Genomic DNA, 20144 nt, shown 5'->3' on the forward strand with positions numbered 1-20144 from the left:
ATTAAATTTGCTCTTCTCCTGTTAATCTGTCTGATGTCAATTTGATTATTAGACCAGCCAAAAGAACCTTTGAAGGGTAGAGGAAAATTCTCCTCAACACTGGTTGACTGTGGAACATTTATCACAAACACAAGGCAGAGATCTGAGGACTGTTTTTCAGTAAATAGTACCTATACCCAGAGCCCAAAATGTCTGACTTTGAAATCTGTGTCTTAAGGCAACTGCGTTAGCTAAATATTAATGCTTTTTTTTTTTTGTCCAGGAAACGTAATGGTCAGAATTTCTATGGAGGAGGCCTTAGGGGCAGCATAAACTGGGCTACATAAATTGTCCACATAAAAGAAGAGAAGAGGGCTTCCCTGGTGGCACAGTGGTTAAGAATCCACCTGCCAATGCAGGGGTCACGGGTGCAAGCCCTGGTCTAGGAGGATCCCACATGGCACGGAGCAACTAAGCCTGTGAGCCACAACTACTGAAGCCCATACGCCTAGAGCCCGTGCTCCGCAACAAGAGAAGCCACTGCAATGAGAGGCCCGCGCACCGCAATGAAGAGTAGCCCCCGCTCCCCGGAACCAGAGAAAGCCCGTGCAGCAACAAAGACCCAACACAGCCAAAAAAATAAAATAAATTAAATAAAATTTTTTTTAAAGTTACATAAAAAAAAAAAAAGAGACGAATTGCTGATGGGGCTAGATTTCTGGAGGAGGATTAAAGCTCTCCCCTGCTCTCCTCTGGTGCTCTGTAACCTCCATTCTTTTGTTACATTAAGTACCATTTCAGACCTCACTATGTGCACAGCACCAGAGAAACCAGGTAAAGTATAAAAGAAGTGTAAGGTACGTTCCCTGCTCTCCAAAAGCTCATACTTCAGTTGGTGAGAAAAACATACCCAAGGGAACCATTACATAATGGTGACAGACAGACTGTACCAAGGCCATCTATGAAGAATGTATCAAAATATAAACCAATGATCAGAAAATGTGAAGAGATTTGATGAGACATAAAGCAGAGAGACAGGCAGAGAAGAGAGTAGGAAGTTCGGGGACGAGAGGAAAGGTCACCAGCAGAAACTTAAGCACAGCCTATTAAATGGCTGATTCAAACACTTGAAGATGAGAAGAAAAGTTGACAAGAGAGGTGAGGGGCCACGGTGTAAAAATATAAGCCAAGGAGTTAAGACTTTATCTTCCAGGCATTTGGGAACTACCAGCCCGGGTTTGACATGAAGGAGAGTGTTGGAAGGCAGGGTCAGGGGCTTGTGTTGTAACACCAACCAGAGAAGAACAAACAAGCTTGACCATCTCTTGTGAAACTTCCTGTGGTTTTGTGAGGGACTCTCACAGTGCAGAGAGGATGAGTGCTGGTTTTGCATTGTGAGACATGACTCCAAATCCTTGAACTTTGTATCACTGACTGCTGCTGTCAAAAACAACCTAGCAAAATTCAATCTCCCGCTAAACTCAAAAAATGCAAGTAATAAAGACAGTTCAATGAGTTTTGACAATTGTATACAACTGTGTAACCCACCATGACCACAATCAAGATTTAGGACACTTCTCATCACGTACCTTTGACTCTGCCTATTGTATTCTATTTTACCATGATTTTGTCCTTTTTTAAAAAAAAAAACCTACTACAACCATGACTTATGTCAACGGTTTCTTTCAACAGATATGTTTCTCTTCTGGATTTTAAATGATCATTATACAGCCTGAATGTACATTTTACCTGGGGAAGTCACAGGGGGAGGAAGAAACTTTTTCCTTTATCCTCTTAGGTCCAGGTTCTAGGGCCCTACAAACTAAACTGACAAAAGACACATTTAGAGAAAAGGATTTGTTACATAGGCAGGAGGGAGCTTCCCAGAAAATGATGGAAAGCCCAAAGGGGCAGATAGACCCAGGGTTTAAATATCTTTCTATCAGTGTGATAGGGGTCTAGGACTATGGCAAAGGAGGAGTGGCGGTTGTAGGAAGGGCACCAGGTAAATAAGGTTTGTTTAGTAGGATTAGTTAAGCAGATTTAAGTCCTCTCATATGATAAGAGTCTCTGGCCATTCTCTGCCTACAGGAGAGGAAGACACCTTTACAAATGGAGATCTCCTTTATAAAAATGGAAATTTCGTTTACAAAAGGGAAATTTATACTCTGGTTTTAGAGCTTTTCTGGAGTTGGCTGTTTCTCAGTTGCTTTCCACTCAAAAGGATCTGTAGTATTTTGGGGTGTTGTGTCCTGATCCCCCTCAGTAGCACATTGGAAATAGCAAAACTACCAAAAGTCCTTCAAAGGCTGCCATATTCCTTTTTGCACCTTCAACCTGCTATTGGGGGAAACACCAGGCCCGATAGTAACCACTTGCACGAGTTATCTTAAACCGGAGGTCCTGGTAAGGAATACAGAACTAACAAGCCACCACCAATGGGAAGAATTCGGGAAAGGTCAAAAGGAGAGAGGAGACTTCAGTCCATATGTCCTACCAACCTCCCAGAATCCTTCTTGCTGAAATCCATCTTGGCTGAGCAATGCGTGCGCCACCAGGAAGGACCCTGAGTTAGAGTTACTGGCCAGAGACAACCCAGAAACTAACCCCATCACCATAAAGCTGGAGACTGGGAGCCATGTGGCAGAGCAGTCCTCCTGGGTTCCCTTACCCTGGTGCTCTCCACCCGGGTGCCCCTTCCCCAATAAAGTCTCTTGCTTTGTCAGCACGTGTGTCTCCTCGAACAATTCATTTCCCACTCTCGGGCCCTGGAAGGGGTCCCCCTTTCCTGCAATACTACTGCTTGTCCCACAACCCCTCAAATAAAAAAGAGCAACCCTATTCAGCTTTGCTTTAACAGAAAAAAAAAACGCACTTTATTAGTTATATGTGTCCTTACCAGGTAGAATGTACATTCAGGATATGTAATGTTTGTTTAAAACCCAGAAGAGAGGGGCTTCCCTGGTGGTGCAGTGGTTGAGAATCTGCCTGCTAATGCAGGGGACATGGGTTTGTGCCCTGGTCCGGGAAGATCCCACATGCCGCGGAGCAGCTGGGCCCCTGAGCCACAACTACTGAGTCTGCGCGTCTGGAGCCTGTGCTCCGCAACAAGAGAGGCCGTGATAGTGAGAGGCCTGCGCACCGCAATGAAGAGTGGCCCCCGCTAGCTGCAACTAGAGAAAGCCCTCTCACAGAAGCGAAGACCCAACACAGCAAAAATTAATTAATTAATTAATAAACTCCTACCCCCAACATCTTCTTTAAAAAAAAAAAACAAAAAACCCAGAAAAGAATTATATTTGTTGAAAGAAACTGTTTACATTAAGTATGGTTGTAGCAGCTAAAAAAAAAAGTACAAAATCATGGCAAAATAGAATACAATGGGTAGAGTCAAAGATAAATGACAGAAACTATTCTAAATCTTGATTGTGGTCATGGTGGGTTACGCAATTGCATACATTTGTCAAAACTCATTGAACCGTGCTCTAAAAAGGGTGAGTTGGGCTGTATATAAATTATGCCCTGGGCTTCCTTGGTGGCGCAGTGGTTGAGAGTCTACCTGCCGATGCAAGGGACACGGGTTCGTGCCCCAGTCCGGGAAGATCCCACATGCCGCGGAGCAGCTAGGCCCGTGAGCCATGGCCGCTGAGCCTGTGCGTCTGGAGCCTGTGCTCCGCAATGGGAGAGGCCACAACAGTGAGAAGCCCGCATACCGCAAAAAAAAAAAAAAAATTATGCCCTAATTTTTTAAATAAGGGGAAAGGTAATTAACAAACCAGGAAAAAATAATGCAAATTTTGTAACAAACAGCAAATATCCATAATCCAAAAAATGTTCCTAAACATCAAGAAGAGCAGTAACCCAGTAGAAAAATAGGCAAAAGATAAGTTCAGATAGTTCACAGAAAAACAAAGGAAAATAGCCCTTACACCTACAAAAAAAATGTGCAACCTCACAATAGAAATGCAAAATGGGGGTGGGGGAGAGAGAATTGGCCGAAGGCAATCAAGAGGTACAAATTTCCAGCTGTAAGTACTAGGGATATAAATGTAGACGATAAATAAAATTAACACTGCTGTATATTATATGTGAAAGTTAAGAGCATAAATCCTAAGAGTTCTCATCACGAGGAAAAACATTTTTTTCTATTTCTTTAATTTTGTATCTATATGGGATGATGGATGTTCACTAAACTTATTGTGGTAATAATTTCATGATACGTGTAAGTCAAATCATTATGCTATGGACCTTAAACATATATAATGCTGTGTGTCAATTATATCTCAGTAAAATTGGAAAGGGAAAAAAAGCAAACTAAAACTACTACAAGATACAACATCTTTTCTATGAAATTGGCAAAAATCCAAAAAAGTTAGACATCTTTGTTATTGAGGTTGCAGGGAAACAGGCGTTCTCACATGATTGTTTTCGTTTGGCTTTTTGGTGTTTTAGGTATATAAAAAGAGATTTATTATGAAGAATTGGTTCACAAGGTTACGGAGGTTGAGAAGTCCTATGATCTGGTCTGCCAGCCAGGGGCTTAGGAAAGCCAGTGGTATAGGCCCAGTCCAAGCTTGATGGTCTCAGAACCAGGATAGCCAATGATGTATGTAAGTCCCAGTCTGAGTCTGATGGCTCAAGAACCAGGAGTGCCAATGTTTGAAGGCCAGAGAAGATAAGCATCCCCACTCAAGCCGAGAGAGCTAATTGACCCTTCTGTCCTATTTGTGCCCTCAACGGATTAGATAATGCCTACCCACACTGGTGAGGGGGTCTTCTTTACTCAGTGTACTAACTCAAATACTAATTTGCTCTAGAAACCCTCACTGACACATTCAGAAATAATGTTCTACCAACTACCCCGGCATCCCTCAGACCAGTCAAGTTGACGCATAAAATTAACCATCACGGGCTTCCCTGGTGGCACAGTGGTTGAGAGTCCGCCTGTCGATGGAGGGCGCAAGGGTTCGTGCCCCAGTCCTGGAAGATTGCACATGCCGCGGAGCGGCTGGGCCCGCGAGCCATGGCCGCTGAGCCTGTGCGTCCGGAGCCTGTGCTCCACAACAGGAGAGGCCACAACAGTAAGAGGCACGTGTACCGCAAAAAAAAAAAAAAAAATTAACCATCACAGTGACTACTTTTTCTTTTTTATCATGAAAGTATTTTGTCTTTTACTCAATTAATTCTTGTCATTATATTACATCTTCAATTATACAATCCTCTTTGTTTCTTTTTCTAAATTGCAGTAGAGTTGATTTACAATGTTATATTAAGTTCAGGTGTGCAGCCTAGGGTTTCAATACTTTTATAAATTATACTCCATTTAAAGTTATTACACGGAGTTCCTTGGCGGTCCAGTGGTTAGAGCTTGCTGCTATCACTGCCAGGGCCTGGGTTCGATCCCTGGTCGGGGAACTAAGATCCCACAAGCTGCGTGGTGTGGCCACAAAAAAAAAGTTATTACAAAATAACAGCTATATTTCCCTGTGCTGTACATCACATATTGTTGTTTGAATGCAAAATGGGTACAACTCTAGGGGAGGATAATCTAGCCATATCTAGCAAAATTACATATACATTTCCTCTTGCGGGAAACAATTTCAAAGACACACTGACGAAAATATAAAATGTCTCATGGTCAAGGTTATGACTGTACCATTATTTATAACAACGATTTAAAAAATGGAAAAACCCAAGTATCCATCAACTGGGCAATGGGCTAAATAATACTATGTAGCCATAAAAAGAAATGAGAACAATCTCAACCTATTGCTATGGAATGATCTCCAGCATTAATCATTCCAATAGAATAGTGCAGAACAGTTTGTCACATGCTATCTATTTGGAGAATATTTTTTAGAAGAAGCAACAGGGCTTCCCTGGTGGCGCAGTGGTTGGGAATCCGCCTGCCAGTGCGGAGGACACGGGTTCGAGCCCTGGTCTGGGAAGATCCCACATGCCGCGGAGCAACTGGCCCCGTGAGTCACAGTTACTGAGCCTGTGCGTCTGGAGCCTGTGCTCCGCAACGGGAAGAGGCCACGATAGTGAGAGGCCCGCGCACCGCGATGAGGAGTGGCCCCCACTTGCCGCAACTGGAGAAAGCCTTCGCGCAGAAACGAAGAGCCAACACAGCCAAAAATAAATAAATAAATAAGTAAGTAAGTAAAGGAAGCAACAGAAGGATAACCCAAAATAAATAATAAAAATTAGTTACTTCTAGAGGGATGGAGGGAACCAGTGGAGGCACAGGAGATAGAATCACAACTATGTGAACATATCTTGGTATATAGTTTAGATTTTGGAACTGTGTGAATGTTTACATAATTAAAATCAACGTTTTATCAAAAGGGGGAAAAAGCAACCCCCCTACAAATTGAAAACACATTAAGGTAAATGAAACTAATGATATTTAGTATCGCAGACACACAAAGAAAATAATTGTTCTGAATGTCTTTAAAATAGTATTTTGACTGTATGTCCCTTAGTGAGATGTTCTAAGTATAAAATATTTACCAAGGGCTCTTAAGCTGCAAAAGTGTTATAACGGTATTATCATTTTTAAATGATTATAGGAATATTTGTAGGATAAAGTTATTAAGTGACAATGAAGGCATTGTTTTTATGTGCATAGTTTTTAGAAATATATTTTGAAGTATGTATGGATGATATGATGTCTGGGAATTGCTTGAGCAAAAGAAAGGAAAAGGGAATGGATAAAACAAGGGTGGGAAAATATTGACAGCTGTTAAATATTCCTGATGGGTACATGGGAATTCATTATACAATTCGTTCTCATGTTAAGTTTTATAATAACAATTTTTAAAAGATGCTATTTTTAGTACCTCCACTTGAATACAATCACCGACTCTCTTATATTATTTAAAAATAAATTCAGCTGCGACCCGATCTCCTATGAAGAAACCTCTTAGCGTCCTTTCATCTTCAAAGCTCTTTAAAAACCTCAAAGAGAGTTTTATTGTGTCATTGGGTGGTATTTCAGTTAATTGCTGCATTTCTACGTGGAGAAATTAAACAATAGGAGTATAATAATAATAGCTTGATGTATCTTGGGCCACGGTTTTTAAAATGCTCATGGTACTTTCTCACGTAGTTATCTCAGCTTCACCTAAAGGCTCTGTAATTACTGCCACTTCACAGGTGGGAAACTGAGTCTTGGAGAATTTCAGTGATGGGCCCATGATCACAGCTGAATTGACCCTGGGAGTCAGGTTTCCTACCAGCCCGTTCAACTATTTTATACTGACTGCAGAGGAAATTAACAACAAGAGATGAGATTAAAATTCACGGTATTTTAGCTTTTACTTGAGCACTCTGGTTAAATAGTATACACATTAGAAAGATCACCTTAAAACCCTAAATTTCATATGTAATGAATAGTCTAGAACTAGTTAAAAACCTTGCTATGCATTTGGGCTTTCCCTTTGCGTGTGCGCGCGTGTGTGTCTGTGTGTGTCTGTGTGTGTGTGTGTGTGTGTGTGTGTGTGTGTGTGTTTGGCCACCTGTCTTCCTTTTCAACACTACTAGGAAATCAAGGGTGTCCCTTTCCATTAATTTGAAAGTCAGGTTCATGGGCATATGTCTACAAAATAATTGTGGTAGAACACAGTGGTTATTTAATGTGTTTGTGCTATCTTGACACAAGATAGCACAAACTATCCTTTCCTTTATATAGGGAAGAATTGAGCTAGGAGGTTAATGTTCATCAAACATTTCACAGAATGCATTGTTACAGGGCAAGCCGAAGTCTTGAACACCTCCTCTTCTTTTTTTTTCTTCTTCTTTTTTTAAATAAATTTATTTATTTATTTATTTTTGGCTGAATTGGGTTTTCGTTGCTGTGCACAGGCTTTCTCTAGTTGCAGCGAGCGGGGTCTACTCTTCATTGCGGTGAGCAGCCTTCTCATTGTGGTGGTTTCTCTTGCTGCGGAGCACAGTATCTAAGCGCATGGGCTTCAGTAGCTGTGGCTCAAAGGCTCTAGAGCGCAGGCTCAGTAGTTGTGGCACATGGGGGCTTAGTTGCTCTGCGGCATGTGGGATCTTCCCGGACCGGGGCTCGAACCCATGTCTCCTGCATTGGCAGGCGGATTCTTAACCACTGTGCCACCAGGGAAGCCCAACACATTTGGTATTGTTTGAATACTTTGTTTTACTATTTTTCAAAAGACAGTATAATTATTTCTAATTTTTCCTTAAGTTTTTTTTTATTATTTTTATTTTAAAAATTTCTTATTGAGGTATAGTTGGTGTACAATATTATATGTTTCAGGTGTACAACATAGTGACTCACAATTTTTAAAGGTTATATTCCCTTTACAGTTATGATAAAATATCAGCTATATTCCCTTCAGTGTTTTTTAAAATTTTGGTCACAGAAACTTTTTACAAATTAAAAGCTAAAAAGAAGTCATGGAAAAAATTATAGAAATTAAAAGGTAAATATTTTTACCCCATTAAAAATATTCAGCCACATTAGAAGTTACATAAAAACAGGTTTTTACATGTGCATATTATATAGACATTAAAACAATCTTATTTAGTATCATGGAGAAATATTCATGATTTCATATCAAGTAAAAAATGTAGGATACAAAACTAAATACATGGCACAACGCCAATTTTGTCTAAAAATAATTTATGCACAGAAAAATGATTAAAAGCCTAGAATGTTTATATATATCATCTTAGCCTGGAGGAATTATGGGTCATTTTTATTTTCTTTTTTTATGTTTTTTTACATTCAATGGATTTTCTATAATAGATATATATTGCTTTTATCATAAGAAAAATATATTTAAAAATCTTCTATGCCAGATTTTAATCTACTTGAACGAATATTTTAAATAGTGATTATACAGAGCCCTCAACAACTCTGTGGCATGTAGAAATGCACTACAAAATGTATAATTGACTGGACAGTTCACAATTCACTTTTCCAGTTTTTTATCCATCACAGCAGCAAAAGCTCAAATGTAAAGAAATATTCCCCCGTGACATCTTCCTCTATTCCCTTTCTTTATTCTCAGTAACCACGTGAGTAAAACTTGGAATAATTTGCTCTTCCCTGATGTACTAATTTATCAAATGGATTCTGATAAATATAGAAAGCTAAAGATGCAGCCATGTTTATTTAAAGAAATAAATAAGGTCAGCCATGAAAGAACTGAATACTATGATCTTGAAAAAATACTGGGTTGAGATGCCATTGTCTGTGTTGAGGTATTTTTAACTAGAGCAAAAATAGAACGGTTACAGTTTCCATTTTCTTCACACAGTTACATGCTGTAAGTGGCTGGAACGATAAAAACCAACCAAGACCTTGTCTCTTAGTATAGAAGCCACAACTGTGCAAGCTCAAGGGCCTGGCAAATACCAACAGAATACCACCCTTCCACTAGAAGCATCTGTCCCTTATCCCACACGTGAAATGGGGGTGGAGGTCGGGTGACACCGCCAAGCTCCAGGCACGTTACTCCTCTGGATGGTGACCCACCACTCTCAAAACCCAGGACTTTAAAATTAAATTATAAGCACAACATTGTAAATCAACTATACGTCAATAAAATAAATTTTTTAAAAAAGAAATAACATTTAAAACATACAACACTGTAAATTAACTATGCTTCAATAAAATACATTTTAAAAAATAAAATAAAAACTAAATTAAATTATGTATTTTACATTCCACTTAACAATACCCTGGCCAGGCAACATAGCAGTCTTGTAGATAAAACAGCTTGCTCCTACAGAATAACCAACTCTTTCCTCCTCCCCAGGGATGTGCTAAGGATTTGATCTTTCCATCAGAAAGCAATTCTCTGTAAGGACCTTTCTTTCTTTTTTAATTTTTATTTTATATTGGACTGTAGTTGATTTATAATGTGTTAGTTCCAGATGTACAGCAAAGTGATTCAGTTATATATATACATATAACTATTCTTTTTCAAATTCTTTTCCCTGTAAGGACTTTTCCTTATAACTCCTCACCTCCATCTCCCAAGGGTGACAGACTTTCTCGGACACTTTGATTGAATGTATTTATTATACGCATTTCCCCTGGAATTCATAGGAAAGGTCACAAGCATAAAGATTCAAGAATTTTGAAGGGAAAGAAAGGAGGTAAGGAGATAAGGAGTGGAACAATAACTTTCTTTTTTTTTGGATCTCATGAGTAGAAGGCAGCAAGACCTCTGAGGGTATGGAAAGCTGGCAGGAGAGGCCAAAAAAAGAGATTTGGACAACAGGGGAGACGTGAGCTCTTCACGACAAACTTTACCTCATAATTTTGTCTGACTCTGGCTTCATAAACAAAAGGTACCTCTGCCCCTCTGGGCAAAAGAGGCAATCAGAATAATTAAATGTTCAGGGTTTGTTAGACCTTAAGTACCTGCAATTCAGCTGAGAAAAGAACTGTTACATCAAGTGGGGATTTCTCTCTTTAGAACTGCCCTGCAGAAATCAAGCTGGCACCAAAGACGGCTCTGTTTCCCTCCGAGTTTTGCTGCAACCCGTAAGTTACCATCAAAGGAAGGAAACGCCTGAGAGATCTGAAGGTTTTAATTGTTGCTGAGTACAGATGGCTTGGATTACTGCACAGCAACGCAGCTCAAGGTCAGGGTCTCTGGCTGTAATCAGCTGCCTGAATACATGCTTTTAGTTGGCCGACAGCGTTTCTGGGCAAGAGCTGTGCAGCTCCACTGAAGCAAGGTTAGAGCCTGGAACATTGGCTGCCGAAGATTAAAATGTACGTTTATCAGAAATTGATAGCACAGATAAGCCCACCATGTTTTTCATGCAAAATAAGACCTTGTTAGTGAGGTTCGAAAGAAAAGAGGACTGGGGGTGGTGGGGGGAAATAGGACAGGACTGGGGGACAAGTCAAGCAAACTCCACGAAGGAGCCTGGGTCTCTTCTAGTCTAGTACAGTGAGGGCTGCCAGGATGGAAGACCTGAGGGACAGGGGGGTGGAGAAGTGTGCCTGGTGCCAGCAAATATCGTGTGGATGACTAAAACACAAGCCTGATTTCCCCTACCTGACATGGAACACTTGAGCTCTTTACCCCATGAACAGAGAGTAAAAAAAGGGCTTCTTTTTCATTTCAGAAGGAGCCCAAACAAAGCAGCTGCATTAACTATGCCAGAGGGTGGAGACGATTTTGTTCCCACTTTGGGACAGACTAAATCCTCTGTGAGTTGTGTATGTTCCTGAGTCCCTCTCATTACCTTGTGTAGGGAGTGGAGTGCAGGTGGGGTAAAGGAGATCTCTGGAGGGTTGAAAACTGCTCGTGTTGAAAGCAAAAAGAAAGTAGAGGGTTCTCTCTGAAATGTGTACTTAGGGTTTACGCCACTGTGTACTAGTGTGGATCAACCCTTCAAAATGAGCGGTGGCTCAAAGCTCCTTCTGCGCTTTCAGCCTTCCCAGGGAGAGGTGAGAAAATACATGGTCATACAAACTGGTCAAAATGGTAGGAAAATCGCTGGCAGCGCCAAATCAAAACTCTGGCCCAACCTTCAGCATCCTTCCTGCCCTGCGATGCCCAAGGCACAACCAGGAGTCACCAAAGACCCCAGATGTAATTCTGCAGCAGGTGTGAAGGTGGGTGTTGGGAGGGAGGTTGTTTCCAAAAGAGATCTTTTCAAACTCCATACCTTCTTTTCTCTCATCCTAAGATGTACCCCCGCCACTCCCCTCTAAATCCCACCCCTCCAAGAATCTCTGCAGGGTGATGAGTTGTCACTGATAGGACTGTTTGTAGCCTGAATGTCTTAGAGACAAAAAAATGTTGTTACCTAGAGTGTTCTTCAAACCCTAAAAATGATCTCCTACGAATCAAATGGTAAAGCTTTTAATGTAAAAATAGACATAATGATTTATTTAGAAATTACCTAAGGAAAGGTCAGTCTAGGTAAACTTTTCCAGACGTAGTCTTTTCACCAGAGTGAGCAGGCCGGTGCTGGTGGCCAGGTGTCTAAGCAGAGGAGGAAGATGTGGTGAATTTCAAAGGGCTGGGCAGACTGGTGGCGACACACCGGGAGATCTGTAAAGGGAAGGCTTTACGATTTTACAGCTGACCTGGATCTACTGCTTGGGGAGCCTTTGACCTCGTTTATTTTTTCTGTCTTCTACAATAAAAAGTATCTTGATCTCTGAATAATGCTTTCAGATTTGAAAAGATGATGCATCCTTCTTCAGGCTTTGGCAATGATATCCTCCTTTTATGGAACATTTAAAACTTGCCTCTAAGGCTTCCCTGGTGGCGCAGTGGTTGAGAGTCTGCCTGCTGATGCAGGGGACACGGGTTCGTGCCCTGGTCCGGGAAGATCCCCCATGCCACGGAGCAGCTGGGCCCGTGAGCCATGGCCGCTGAGCCTGCGCGTCCGAAGCCTGTGCTCCGCAACGGGAGAGGCCACAACAGTGAAAGGCCCGTGTACCGCAAAAAAAACCAAAAAAACAAAACTTACCTCTAAAACTGATTTTTTTTTTTTTTGGCCGTACCAGATGGCTTGTGGGATCTTAGTTCCCTGACCAGGGATTGAACCCAGGCCCACAGCAGTGAAAGCGATGAGTCCTAACCACTGGACCACAAGGGTATTCCCCAAACGGATTTTTTCTAATCTTTATTTTTTCCATTACTAGATGTGACTACTTTCTGGTATTATAATTCCATATAATATTAATTATTATTATCATTAAATTATTAAATTTTATTATTATTTTCATATTTTACTTTGTTCTGAAAGAGCACTTTATCTGTAACCACTGCTACAAAAAAAAAAAACAAAAAACCAATCTGATGGTTTACGGTGCTCTGTTAGATCTCTTATGAGCTGTATATACAGTCCTAATAAATTCTTCCCTGGCAAAAGTCCTGCCAACAATCAGAATTGTCCACAGACCCACAGGGTATCTACTGAGATGCTCAGCCACTTTTGATGTGCTCCATGTGGCCCCAACTACCATTGTAGACTTATTACAGAAAAGTCAAGAACTGGATGACTGGTTAGATTAAACAGTGTTTATCAAGCCTCTTCTTTTTAAATCACAGCTAATATTAAGCACACTTTACAATGTGACTCAATACATAGGTTTTACATATAGATAACTGTTATAGGTTGAATTGTGTCCACCCCCCCTCCAAAGGTATATTGAAGTTGGAATCCCTGGTACCTGTAAATGTGACTTTATTTGGAAATAGGGTCTTTGCAGATGTAATCAAGTTAAGATGAAATCATTAGGGTGGGCCCTAATCCAGTATGACTGGTGTCCTTATGAGAAGAGGGAAATTTGGATACAGACACACACAGAGAGAACACCGTGTGACAACAGAGGCAGAGATGAGCGATGCGGCCATAAGCCAAGGAATGCCAAGGATTTCTAGCCATCATGGGGAACTAGGAGAGGAAAGGAAGAATTCCACCCAGAGTTTCAGAGGGAACGTGGTCTTACTGACATCTTGATTTTGGACTTCTAGTTTCCAGAACTGTGAAAGAATAAATTTTTATTGCTTTAAGCAACCCAGTTTGTAGTACTTTGTTATGGCAGCCCTATGCAACTAATACAATAATTAAAACAGGGTTTTTGCTAAGTGATACTTATCTTTACCATGTGCTATTTTATTATATTCTGTTGTATTTGGTGAAAATGCTGTCATAACCCAGTCCACTGATTTCACAACCCACAGTATGAAAATACTGGACTAGAAGCGCTCTTTACGCTCTTTCAAAACTTCAGTCTGTAACTCTATGAGACACAAATGGGATGTAGATCAGAAGAAGCAGAATGCAAAAAAAGACCTGGTTTTGTACCTATTCTCAGTATAACCAAACTTTACCTTATAATTCCTTATAAATTCTGGAAAAAATATTTTTATCTTAGAAAACACAAAGTTATAACATGAAGAAGAGATTGTTTTTTAATAACATTTGGCTATTGCTCTTAGCTCCTTCAAATAACAGCTATTAAAACACCTAATTATGGGACTTCCCTGGTGACGCAGTGGTTAGGAATCCGCCTGCCAATGCAGGGGACACGGGTTCGAGCCGTGGTCCGGGAAGAACCCACATGCCACGGAGCCACAACGACTGAGCCCGTGTGCCACAACTGCTGAAGCCCGGGTGCCTAGAGCCCCTGCTCTGCAACAGAAGCCACCGCAATGAGAAGCCTGGGCACCGCATTGAAGAGTAGCCCCCAGCTTGCCACAATTAGACAAAGGGCATCAACTTTTCTGTCAGGTTGCCCATCAGTGTTAGGTTGATTTAAGGTCACAACATTGGGTTCTTATTTAGCCTCTCTCAGCTTCAATTTACTTATCTCTTACCATGATGATAATAACCCCCACCTCCCTGGGATCAAATAAATTCATTATCTATTAATTAATATATAATACTAATGGTAACTATTACACAATTAATTAATACAGAATTTGTGTGCGTAAAACATAGTGCATGTCACATTGTAAACCCTCAGTAAATATTAGGTGTTTTTACCATTATAAGGCTGTAAGCTCGGGGACTTCCCTGGTGGCGCAGTGGTTAAGAATCCACCTGCCAATGCAGGGGACACGGGTTTGATCCCTGGTCTGGGAAGATCCCACATGTGGCGGAGCAACTAAAACCGTGCGCCACAACTACTGAGCCTGCACTGTACAGCCCGCGAGCCACAACTACTGAGCTCGTGTGCCACAACTACTTAAGCCCACGCTCCTAGAGCCTGTGCTCCACAAAAAGAGAAGCCACCGCAATGAGAAGCCCACGCACTGCAACAAGAGTGGCCCCCACTCACCTCAACTAGAGGAATCCTGCACACAGTAACAAAGACCCAGTGCAGCCAAAAAAAAAAAGATTGTAAGCTCCTTGAAGGCAGAAACCATGATTTAGACATCTTTGCATCCACTGCATAACTCCGACACAGTGCCTTGCACAGGGCAGTTGTGCAATAATATTGGTTGAAGGAATTCACTTCTGAGAACACACCACCACTCCTACTGTTTCTTTCTCCTGCATAAACATCGCCAATTTCTCAAAGAAAGACTAATCTGAAATGCCACAATGAACTTCATGGGCATTAAATGTACCTCATTAATCTAAATGGCAGCAGCAAGTGGAACTGTTCTCAACTTCAAAGATGGGAAAAGCTTAAAGGACCCACGTGAGGTCCATCATCTGTCTGTCAGCAGGGCTGGAAACAGAAGGTAGAATTCCTGACAGTATGGCCCCTATGGGGTGGGCTAGTCCTTTTTAAAGAACCTCATCAGAGTAGAGCTTAATAAACTACAGCACATTTCTGGGGGAAATGGGATTTCTGAAAGGGAAGAAAGGCTTTCCCTTGTTTTAATTTGTCATGGAAAGACCACACAACGAATTTAGGAATCATTTGCAGAAAAGAAAAAAATTATCCTACCACCTATTTTTGCTTTTGCAAAATACCTTTCAGTCCTTGGTCAGAGGCATGCACACTTTACATATCTGCCATCATAGCCTGTGTACCTCTGTGCATCCTGCATCCTTTACTTTGCAAAATACAGATCATTTTCCAGGGTCCTACACTTCATCAGAAGAATTTTTTTTTTTTTTTTTTGGCTGTGCCCTGCAGCTTGTGGGATCTTAGTGCCCCAACCAGGGATTGAACCTTGGCCCTTGGCAGTGAAACACAGAGTCCTAACTGCCAGACCACCAGGGAATTCCTAGAAAAATTCTTTTTAATGGCTGCATCTTAGGCCACTGTGTGAGTATGCTATCATTTACTAAGCCATTCCCCCATTTTTTGTCATGTAAACTAGTTTTCAGGAGTTAAGTATATATTCACAAAAGCATTTGTGTCAAATTAACTCCCTTCCTCCTGTGTGCAGAAGCACATTTATGGACATTTGAGATATTAGACTAATTTGCATATAAGACTTACCAGCCCATCAGTTATTTTTCATTGACCTACTTCTCATAGTCAAAGCAATTAAATCAGTATTTTCACTAATATAACACACTATCTCCCTTGGAAGATGGAACTTCCCTCTCATTGTAATGAAAGAGAGTAGAGCAGGCAGAAAGGGGTAAAGGGTATTTTTTCGGTCCCAGTTTTTCATCAGTGTGTTGTGGCCTTTGTGGTTTTCTCCCCAAAGCCATCCGTCATTTTTTATTATGTATCAGCCTTGTGGCTTTGATAAGATTTACTCCAGCTCCAAAGGTTGGTCCTGATTAGTCTAAAGGGGTTGCCTGGGCTTCCCTGGTGGCATAATGGTTAAGAATCCGCCTGCCAATGCAGGGGACACGGGTTCGAGCCCTGGTCCGGGAAGATCCCACATGCTGCCAAGCAACAAAGCCCATGTGCCACAACTACTGAGCCTGTGCTCTAGAGCTCACGAGCCACAACTACTGAGTCCTGTGTGCCACAACTACTGAAGCCCGCGCACCTAGAGCCCGTGCTCTGCAACAAGAGAAGCCACCGCAATGAGAAGCCTGCACACTGTAACGAAGAGTAGCCCCCGCTCACCACAACTACAGAAAGCCCGTGCACAGCAACAAAGACCCAATACAGCCAAAAATAAATAATAAATAAATAAATACCTAAATTCTTTAAAATCAATTAGTCAATAAATAAAGGGGTTGCCTTCAAACAAAGCAGAATGTGCCCTCCCCCACCCCCTACACACCAAATTGAGAAATGGGGGGATGGTGAGGCATCTACTGGCATTTACTGTTTGGGGGGCCAGGGATGCTGTGGGACAGTCTTGCACCTTGAAGACCTAACTTCTCAAAATGCCAATAGCACCCCTGTTGAAAAATACTTGTCAACAATCAGTCTAGATAGACTCATTGCCCTTGCCACAGTGATTGGTTGAGGTGTCTAGTCTTCAGCTAATCAGACCTTGCCATTCCCCTACTCAGTCCCAGAAACTCAAAACTGAAGTCTTTTAATTAAGACTGAATTAAGTAAAATTTACATACATAAAATGTGTAACGCTTAGGAGTACAGCTCAGTGAATCATCACAAAGTAAATATACCCATGTAACCACCTAGATCAAAATGTAGAACAGAAGGGCTTCCCTGGTGGCGCAGTGGTTGAGAGTCCGCCTGCCGATGCAGGGGACACAGGTTCGTGCCCCGGTCTGGGAAGATCCCACATGCCGCGGAGCGGCTGGGCCCATGAACCATGGCCGCTGGACCTGCGCGTCCGGAGCCTGTGCTCCACAATGGGAGAGGCCACAACAGTGAGAGGCCCGCGTACCGCAAAAAAAAAACAAAAAACTGTAGAACATTGGCAGCATCAAGCCCCTCAGGACCCCTCCAGTTATGATCCCATCCATCGTCCCCAAAGGAAATTACTTTCTAGACTTCTGACATCACAGATTCGTTTTGCTTGATTTTCAACTAATTTTTTAAAATTTACTCTCTTTATTTTGGCTGCATCTTTAGTAGATACTGCCAAGTAGTTTTTCAAAGTACTTGTGCTAATTTACACTCCCACCAGCAGCATATGGGAGTTCCAGTTGCTCCATATTCTTGTCATCATTTGATATTTTCAGTCTTTTAATTTTAGTCATTCTGCGGTATAGTGCTATCTCTTTACGGTTTGGATTAATAATTTCTTTTTTTTCTTTTCTTTTTTGTGGTCATGCTGCATGGTTTGCAGTTCCCCAACCAAGGATTGAACCTGGGCCAAGGCAGTGAAAGCACAGAATCCTAACCACTAGACCACCAGGGAACTCCCTTAATTAGCAATTTCTCGATCTGCATTTCCTGACTAATGCTGTTGAGCACATTTTAATATATGTGTTGGCCAGGGCATTGCCTGGAGGTCCAGTGGTTCAGACCCTGTGCTTCTACTGCAGGGTGCCTGGGTTCAATCCCTGGTCGGGAAACTAAGATCCCATAAGACACGCAGTGTGGCCAAAAAAAAAAAAATGTGTTGGCCATTCTTCTATTGTGAGGTGAGTACCTATTCATCTCTTTCCCCCATTTTTCTTTTCTTGTTTTTAAAAAAATATGTATTTATTTATTTATTTTGGCTGTGCCAGGTCTTAGTTGTGACACGCGAACTCTTAGTTGTGGCATGCGTGCGCGATCTAGTTCCCCGACCAGGGACTGAACATGGACCCTCTGCATTAGGAGCACAGTGTCATACCCACTGAACCACCAGGGAAGTACCTCCCCCATTTTTCTATTGAGCTTTTTTTCTTATTAATTTATAGGGGTTCATTATATATTTTGGACAGGAAACCTTTGTCAGATATATGTTTTTCCCACTCTGAGACTTGCCTTTTCACCTTCTTAATGATGCTCTTCGATGACCTGAAATTCCTAATTTTAATTTAGTCTAATTCAGTGGTTGGCAAACTTTTTCTGAAAAGCGCGTTAGGCTTTGTGGGCCATTAGATTTCTACTCAGCTCTGCCACTGCAGCATGAAAGCAGCCATAGTTAATATGTAAATGAATGGGCATGGCTGCTTTCCAGTAAAACTTTATTTACAAAAACAAGAGGCCAGATTTGGCCTGTGGGCTGTAGTTTACCAGTCCTTAAACTATTTATCAATATCAATCATTTCCTTTACGGTTAGTGTTTTTTTGCATCCTAATTTATAAATCTTTGCCTACCCCAAGCTCATGGGGATATCTTATGATATCTTCTAGAAACATTATTGTTCTAGTTTTCACTTTTAGATCCACAATCTAACTGGAATTTATTTTTTGTGTATACAGTCGGATAGGAGTCAAGTTTCTTTTTCTCTTTTCATATAGATATCCAATTGATCCAGAAGCATTTATTTAAAAGACTGTTCAGAGCATCACACTTGTCCTAAATTAAATATCCATAAATGTGTGAGTCTGTTTCTGGGCTCTCAGTTCTGTTCCATTGGTTTATTTGCTTATCCTTGAGCCAAAAAGTCACACAGCCTTAATTATATTGATTTAATTTTTCCGAGAAGAAAAACATTTCCATATTGTTTTCTTCAAGATGGCCTTAGCTATTCTTGGCCCTTTGTGTTTCCAAATATATTTTCGAATCTATATGTAAATTTTCACAAAAGACCTGTTGAGAATTCTATTGGGATTGCACTGGGGAGATCAATTGGGGGATAACTGACATATTTACAATGTTGAGTCTTCCAATCCATGAACACAACATAGCCCTCCTTTTTTCTTTCAGTGTAGCTTCTTTAGTTTCTCTCAATAGTCTTCTGTACAGACGTGCTGAAAATCTCTGTTTTATTCCTAGGTATTTGATTCTTGTTCATGCCACTATAAATGTTGTATTTTTAAAATTGTATTTTACAATTTTTTTATTGCTGGCATATAGAAATACAATTGACTTTGAATCCAGTGACCTAAATAAATTCACTTATTAATTCTGATAATTGATCTGAAGATTCTTTAGAGTTGTTCATGTACATAGTCATGTCATCTGCAAATTAGGACAACTTTCTTTTTTTCTTTCTATCCTTCTATTGTTTTTCTCTACTTCTTGCCTTATTACACTGGTGAAAGTGTCCAGGACCAAGTTAAAAAGAAGTACCAATTGCAGTCAAATTTAACAAGTTTCCAGTCTCAGAGGAAAACTTTCAACATACCACTATTAAGTCGATATTAGTTGACAGTACTTTTGCAGATAACCTGCATAAGTTAGCTTTTGTTGCATAACGAAAGAACCACAAAAACCCAGGGGCATATAACGATAGATATTTCTTACACATTTGTGGCAATCAGCTGATCTGGGCTGGGCCTCATTGGGTTGTTCTGCTGGCCTTGGCTGGGCTCACACATGCATCTACAGGTCGCTAGGGGTTATGTTCTCACCTGGGCTTGACTGAGTACTGCAGCTGGGCCAGCTGTGTTCCACCTGTTTCTAATCCCCTTCCTGGGGCCAGTGGGCTAGCTTGAGTAGGTCCTTCTCATAATAAATGGTAGAAGAACAAAAGAGCAAGCCCCAATAGGCAGTCTCATTTCAGAACTCTGCTGGCATCACATCTGTAAATATCCTAAATATTATGGCCAAACATGGCCAAAATGAGTCATATGGCTGAGTCCAGAGTCCAGAGTAATCTTGCCCATGGTGGAAGGGCACCATAAAGTTACATGGCAAAGGGTGTGACACAGGAGGGGTGAGGAAGCCAGGTCATTAGTGCAGTCTATCACACCTTTATCAGAATAAGAC

The 20144-nt window shown here is 41.2% G+C and overlaps 1 long non-coding RNA gene across 1 annotated transcript; it reads left to right on the top strand.

The window, feature by feature from the left end:
- Positions 1-5366: 5366 nt before the first annotated feature.
- On the top strand, positions 5367-16336 carry LOC116760261. Its single transcript, XR_004351691.1, has 3 exons — positions 5367-5413; positions 10958-10961; positions 16305-16336. It is a non-coding gene; the product is annotated as an uncharacterized LOC116760261 (long non-coding RNA).
- The last annotated feature ends 3808 nt before the right edge of the window (positions 16337-20144 follow it).

This window comes from Phocoena sinus, chromosome 10 (assembly GCF_008692025.1).
Source record: "Phocoena sinus isolate mPhoSin1 chromosome 10, mPhoSin1.pri, whole genome shotgun sequence".
In the NCBI taxonomy this organism is placed as follows: domain Eukaryota; kingdom Metazoa; phylum Chordata; class Mammalia; order Artiodactyla; family Phocoenidae; genus Phocoena; species Phocoena sinus.